Genomic DNA, 7,500 nt, shown 5'->3' with positions numbered 1-7,500 from the left:
AAGGTCCATTTTATGTTCTCTCCAAACACATCATAATATTCACCTGTTATTATTATTACCTGCGCAAGCAGAGCACGCAAGTACTAGTTTCGCCCCGGAACGATATTCGATGCGTACGCACCGTCCCAGCATATTCGATGCGTACGCACCGTCCCAGCATATTCGATGCGTATGCACCGTCCCAGCATATTCGTTGCGTATGCACCGTCCCAGCATATTCGATGCGTACGCACCGTCCCAGCATATTCGATGCGTATGCACCGTCCCAGCATATTCGATGCGTATGCACCGTCCCAGCATATTCGATGCGTATGCACCGTCCCAGCATATTCGATGCGTACGCACCGTCCCAGCAAATGACGTAATCACTACTTGTGCCTGATACGGCAGTGGTGCCAGATTACATACATGTATACACAGGAGCATTACCTTTATTCCTCCCCGACACTAAAACATATCGTCATTACGTCACCATCGGAAACAATTACACTCTGGCATTGGGTCCTTTAATCCACATCTTTATTACGTCCTCATTGAGAGCTGGTTATACCAGTTATATACCCTGACGTCATATGCTGGGACGGTTCATACGCATCAAAAGTGGCGCAAAGTAACCACAGTTATACCGCTAATCAACTTACAAATTACATATAACACACAGAGGCATTTAGTATTAATATCACTATAGTCTAAGATTAAGTACATTGGAAAGCAATTGACAATTTAAAATAAATAATTAAATAATTATACTGTATAGTGATAACATATTTTATTTCAGTTTATATACCTTTTTTTTTTTCATCGGATACCGATGATTTATTTTCTTTGAGAAACTAAAAAAGGGATCCAGAATAATTCTAAATCGATAAAACTGTATTTCTTTTATAGATGGAAACTTGTACCATACTTCATAATACTACTTTTTTACATGCATAAAGTAGGTAGGTAGCAAATAGCTAAACCTAATAATTCAAAATTTCAAAAGTTCCTTCACAGAGAAGCTGAGATTTGACATTTTGTAGCGGTCGACAGTACTTGCACGCTCTGCTTGTTATTATTATTATTATTATTATTATTATTATTATTATTATTATTATTATTATTATTATTATTACTATATTATTATATGAATCTGCTCCAACAGGTTGACTTTCTTTTTTTCAAGCCTGTCTGTCTTGTCTTTGTTTCCAACGCAGAGCAACAGCACCCCCTCTGGCAAACAACGGCACTACGCCACACACACACACACACACACACACACACACACACACACACACAAGGCAGGATCCATGTCTGTCTTTCTTTCATAACTTGTAATAATTTGATTCACCTCCACATGGAGAGAGAGAGAGAGAGAGAGAGAGAGAGAGAGAGAGAGAGAGAGAGAGAGAGAGAGAGAGAGAGAGAGAGAGAGACAGAGAGAGAGACAGAGAGACAGAGAGAGAGAGAGACAGAGAGAGAGAGAGAGAGAGAGAGAGAGAGAGAGAAAATATAAAAGATCCCTTGTTTCATGTCTGCTGCTTTACCACAAGGGGAGAGAGAGGGAGAAGAGAGAGAGGGAGAGGAGAGAGAGGGAGAGAGAGAGAGAGAGACTACAGTGGTCAGTACAGTGAGGTTTACCACATGGAAAAAGAAGAAAAAAAAACCTATTTTCCTGGAAGAAAGTACAGTAAACTCCTTCTATACTCCCCACAGCCTCCGTTGCCAAGTCTGCTGATTATAAGCCACTTTGGCTTGTACTTGTACTATACTTGCTTATTTCTGAAGTGCAGTTGTTGCTTATTTTGGGCTCGTTTCCTAATTAATCAATATTGCACCAGAGGGTGTGCGTTAGCGTTACTGCCATTAGCCTAGCCACCCAGTCTGCTGCTCTCTGGGAGAACAGAAACTAGCTAGCCTAGCCGCCCAGTCTGCTGACATATTGAAGCTGTGCCACAGCGCACATGTAAACACAGCCTAACAACTAAGACTACAACTCCAAATGATGATGGAGAGATCAGATGTTTGTCCCACTGCTTCCTGTTCATTGTTATAACCGCTTGAGAGAGACCAGATGAAGGCAGGAGGTGGAACTAATGTGAACTCAATACTGCCACCATCTGGTCGGAGTCAGGCTATAACAATCAAGGATGAGGCACTGCACAGGTGAGGTGTGGGGAAAACGAGGAGGCACGCCAGAAAGCTGAGAGAGGAAATCAAAGCCAATCAAAACGGCCTGAACCCCTGACAGCATCATCTCATTCTCAACCAATGCACGTCTCTCACCCCAATCACGCCGGGCCAATCACAATTCGCGTCCTCACTTTTGTCGTCAATGTTTGTGTTTACACAAACTCTCACCGCTGTGAATAAAACCAACCCAAAGTTACCGGCGGTCTTTGTACTCACACAACGCGGCATCTCTTTGGGTAGGTCCGCCCCGAAGCGTCTCGAACAGGCTGCTATTGGCCAGCAGGTCGAAGGGGGAGTGGCTCCACGGGTAGACGGCCCCCGAGGGAAGCCGGCGGTCATGTGACCCACCTGCAGTGGCAAGAAAAAAAAAAGGTACTCAATTATTTCACTACATTAAAAACGACTGAAATTCAAAATGTACTCTGATGATTTCCTGTTTTTGGCTATTTGTACGTCTCTAAATGTTATGATGAATTGAACACGGTGGACCTCTTGTAAACAAGTGTAATGCTTTATGGTGTCGTCCACTCACAGTTAACAGTCTCTGTATTGAAGTTGTGCTTGAAATGGACTGTAATTCTAAATCAATCAATCAATCAAAAGCATAAAAATGTACTACTACTAAAAGTAGTTTATGCGAAATGTCCCATTTCTAGTCTTTCAAAATGTATAAACATCTTTTGAAAATAGCAGATCTAAAAGCTCACAATGCGTCGCATCGCTATTTTCAAATGGCCGAAATGTTGAGCTGAAGTTTTTAATGCATTTTGTTTACAATGACAATTACAATACAAAGCAACTAGTAACTATACGTTTTCAAATAACTGTAGTAAAAAAACAAGTACAACATTTTCCTCTGAGATGTAGAGGAGCAGAAGTAAAAGTACTGAAACCGGATACTTCAGTAAAGTAAAAAATAAAATAGCCTCAAACCAGTGTTGTTTTCGTCGACTAAAACTAAGACGAAAAATGTTCGTCGACTACCTTTTTCCACTGACGAAAACTAAATGGAAACTAAATGAAAACTAAGCTATGATGACTAAAACTAGACTAAATATATTGACAATTTCGTCAACAGAAAGAAACTAGACTAAAATGCTAGGAAGGGACTAGTGGACAACAGATCCAGTATAAGTAATTTTACACTTGGTTGCATGCTGAAAATAGCTGATCTACAAGCTCACAACGCGTCGCAACGCGACGTGAGCTTGTAGATCGGTGTAAAAACACGGCATCAAGACCCGCCAAAATACATTTTAGTCGACTAAATCAACTGTAGATTTAGTCGACTAAAATCTTATGACATTTAGTCGACTAAAACTAGACTAACACTAAGACATTTCCAGGTGACTAAAATGTGACTAAAACTAAATTAAGTTTCAGTCCAAAGACTATATGACTAAAACTAAAATAGAAATAGAAAAACAACACTGCCTCAAACCTCAAACCCACTGTAGACATAATAACACCGTAGACATGTTATGAGCTGCTTCCCGTCAAGAAATCCCTTGCAGATGATTATTAAGTAGTATCAGAGTATGGAAGCGCTTGTTTTCATTCTCCTGCATTATGTGCACATTCTAAACAGGCGGTACGCCTGGGCCGTTGAGTGACAGTCAACGAGCGCTTCCAAACTCCAGCACTTAGAAAAATTAATCACAAAGGACACAAAGTAGCTCATAACAACGTGTCTATGGTGGATTTTTTTATTAAACAAACACTTTGCGGATAGAAAGAGGGTAATTCAATTGCTTTCCGTACAGAAGATGCTATGTTGGTGAGTTTGACTTTGTTTAATACAATCAGAGAGGACTTTTCTGTTTGGATGGATGGGCTGTCTATGGGGAGTTACACCTATAGTTAGAACCTTGCTGATTGGATGAATGGGCTGTCCCACTGTTGCTGAGTGGGCAGCTACTTCCCTGCATGCACTGCGTTGCTACTTCCCAGCATGCACTGCGTTGCTACTTCCCAGCATGCACTGCGTTGCTACTTCCCAGCATGCACTGCGTGCTACTTCCCAGCATGCACTGCGTTGCTACTTCCCAGCATGCACTGCATGGGCAGCTACTTCCCAGCATGCACTGCGTGTTGCTTCCCAGCATGCACTGCATGGGCAGCTACTTCCCAGCATGCACTGCGTGTTGCTTCCCAGCATGCACTGCATGGGCAGCTACTTCCCAGCATGCACTGCGTGCTACTTCCCAGCATGCACTGTGTGCTACTTCCCAGCATGCACTGCGTGGGCAGCTACTTCCCAGCATGCACTGCGTGCTACTTCCCAGCATGCACTGCATGGGCAGCTACTTCCCAGCATGCACTGCGTGCCCACCTGGCGCTCGCGGTTGGCTGCCATGGCGTAGTGGACGCGCGCCGAGCCGGGGAAGTCCGCCGCCGCCAGATACTTCACGCCACTTCCTGTCCGCCGCTCGGGGAAGTCCGCGGCCGCCAGCTGGTACTTCACGCCACTTCCTGTCCGCCGCTCGCCCAGCGGCCTGGCCTCCTCGCCGCTCCGCTGGGCCGGAGGACCGCCCCCCGTGCTCTGCAGCCACGGGCTGCCCCCCCGCAGCGCCTGGAGAGAGAGAGACTGTAAGACACGATAGATAGACATACACCCCACTGTGAGAGAGAGACTGTAAGACACGATAGAGAGACATACACCCCACTGTGAGAGAGAGACTGTAGATATACCCCAATATGAGACAGTAAGACACGATAGAGAGACATACACCCCACTGTGAGAGAGAGAGAGAGAGAGAGAGAGAGAGAGAGAGAGAGAGAGAGACATCAGTATGTGATATAGTAACAATGTCATCAATCAAACAGAGTTATTGTCCCGCTTGAGTAAAAGATGAACTAAAATAAATAAAAAGTAAACCGCTACATTTTAGGTATAGACTAGAGGGTTAGCGTAGCAGCAGTGTAACGGTTAGCGTAGCAGCAGTGATAACGGTTAGCGTAGCAGCAGTGCTAACGGTTAGAGGGTTAGCGTAGCAGCAGTGCTAACGGTTAGCGTAGCAGCAGTGCTAACGGTTAGAGGGTTAGCGTAGCAGCAATGCTAACGGTTAGCGTAGCAGCAGTGTTAACAGTTAGAAGGTTAGCGTAGCAGCAGTGCTAACGGTTAGAGGGTTAGCGTAGCAGCAGTGCTAACGGTTAGCATAGCAGCAGTGCTAACGGTTAGAGGTAGGGTGGCCACCTGCAAGACCTCAGAAAGGAGGACACTTTTGTGGGGCTCGCTCCCCCGACCCCCCCCCCCCCTCCCAGATCCCCCCCCGTATATTAATATTATTACTACTACTATTGCACCTGATTTTCACCACCATCATCTCCAGCATTATGTCCACAGAGAACATATATTTGCTAATTAAATTAACCTTTTGGCCCAGGCCGTGGCGTAACGGTCTGGGCACCTGACTGGTAATCCAGTCGCAGTGTGCCGCGGGTTCGACTCCCGAGCCCGACACGGCCTTTACTGCATGTCATCCCCCATCTCTCTCCCGTTTCCTGTCAGCCTACTGTCTGTCCCTTCAAAAAATCAATAAAAGGCGTAAGCCGCAAAAAAAAAAAAAAAAAATTAACCTTTTTAAATTATAGGGTACCACAAAGGCCATTCATTTTATAATCAATTTATTTTATTTCATGTGTAGATATGTTTTATGGTTAATCTCTTTCTTGTGGGTTTTTTTATACAGTTTTATGGTCATCGGTGTGGGACATAGAATGAAGCCAGTAGCCTATATGTTCACACAGCCTCCCTTTCTTTATGATGTGGAGTCCCCTGCTCCATTACTCATTAAATGTCGTTTTTCATTTCGGCATATTTGGTTTATTTATCTCTGCATTAACTATACTAAAGTGATTGTGAGAGAACACACATTCCACAACAAACAAACCGACCATCCCACTGGCAGTATTGCCAGGTTTTGGAAGAGAACCAAGCAACCATGTCTATGAAAACAAGCCCAAAAGAGGCCTGACTAGGCTTAGTAGCCTATTATATAAAACAAGCCCAAAGTCGCTTATAATTAAGCGGACATGGCAACACTCTGAACGTCTCCACTCGCCTCTCTCTTTTTAAGACAGAGGGAGTGTGGCCGGCTCGCTGCGGAGATTTTAATACCCAGGCAGACGACGTAAATGACAGTAAATGACACAAGCACTGTATATCACAAAAAAACGGACAATTATGTGTCCGGCCAGAGGTTGAGGTGGGAGGAGGACAGGTGGGTCTAAAACCGGACTGTCCGGCGTGAAACCGGGCGTCTGGCCACCCTAGTTAGAGGGGTAGCGTAGCAACAGTGCTAACGGTTAGAGGGTTAGCGTAGCAGCAGTGCTAACGTTTAGAGGGTTAGCGTAGCAGCAGTGCTAACGGTTAGAGGGTTAGCGTAGCAGTAGTGCTAACGGTTAGAGGGTTAGCGTAGCAGCAGTGCTAACGGTTAGAGGGTTAGCGTAGCAGTAGTGCTAACGGTTAGAGGGTTAGCGTAGCAGCAGTGCTAACGGTTAGCGTAGCAGCAGTGCTAACGGTTAGCGGGTTAGCATAACAGCAGTGCTAGCGGTTAGCGTAGCAGCAGTGCCAACAGTTAGCGTAGCAGCAGTGCTAACGGTTAGCGTAGCAGCAGTGCTGTCTTTGGGTTTCCTCCAGACAGAACCATATGATTTCAATCAGCTCTAGTTGTTTTATAAAGAGTCTCTGTGTTCGCCTTGCCAGCCTGACTGGAGGGGGGGGGGGGAGGGGGGCTGCCTGGGGGAGGGGGGGGGGTGCCTGGGGGAGGGGGGGGCAGCCCCGCTACGCAGAGAGTATTCATGGGCACAATTAACCCCTTGGAGACACACGCACATAAAACCTACTCATTATTCCCATGACCCACTACGCCCGCACACACGCGCTCACACACACACACACACACACACACACACACACACACACACACACACCTGCACCCGCTCACCCTGCCCTCTGCACTGTGTTTCTTTTTCCTCAGTACCTGCGAGCGTCCGTTCCGCCAGGGAACCAGCCAATCACAGCCCTACGCCACCAGGCTGCCCCGCCCCCAGACCACTGCTAATTTAGGATAAACTCTTCCACATGGAACTCTTCCCCCGTGCACGCACGCACGCACGCACGCACGCACACATGTTCCCCACACGGGGAGACATACAAACTCCACACAGAAAGGCCCTTTGGCCAACCCCGCCTCCGGTATGGGCTCTGATGACACGGAGGAGAGAACACGCCCCCAGCGGGAATCGAACACCTTCTAGCTGTGAGGCGACAGCACTGACCCTCAATGACGTAACTCTGTATCTCTATGGCTCTGGTCTGACCCC

The 7,500-nt window shown here is 46.1% G+C and overlaps 1 protein-coding gene and 1 long non-coding RNA gene across 2 annotated transcripts in view; both read right to left on the bottom strand.

Annotated features, from left to right (window-relative positions):
• Window positions 1-4,686, bottom strand: part of LOC310862741 (retinoic acid receptor gamma-A-like) — a 53,515-nt gene extending 48,829 nt beyond the window's left edge. Inside the window, exons 1-2 of the mRNA XM_083770809.1 lie at window positions 4,505-4,686; window positions 2,389-2,520 (exon numbers count right to left, since the gene is read on the bottom strand). The gene's annotated coding sequence lies outside the window, so the exon portion shown is untranslated. The remainder of the gene's footprint in view (window positions 1-2,388; window positions 2,521-4,504) is intronic.
• Window positions 1-7,500, bottom strand: part of LOC310862765 — a 191,228-nt gene that overhangs the window by 51,504 nt on the left and 132,224 nt on the right. The window lies entirely within an intron of this gene.

The sequence above is a fragment of the Protomyctophum parallelum genome (assembly GCF_964188405.1).
Source record: "Protomyctophum parallelum genome assembly, chromosome: 8".
Lineage (NCBI taxonomy): Eukaryota > Metazoa > Chordata > Actinopteri > Myctophiformes > Myctophidae > Protomyctophum > Protomyctophum parallelum.
Note: the sequence above shows the minus strand (reverse complement) of the source record. Positions and strands in the feature narration are given on the sequence as shown.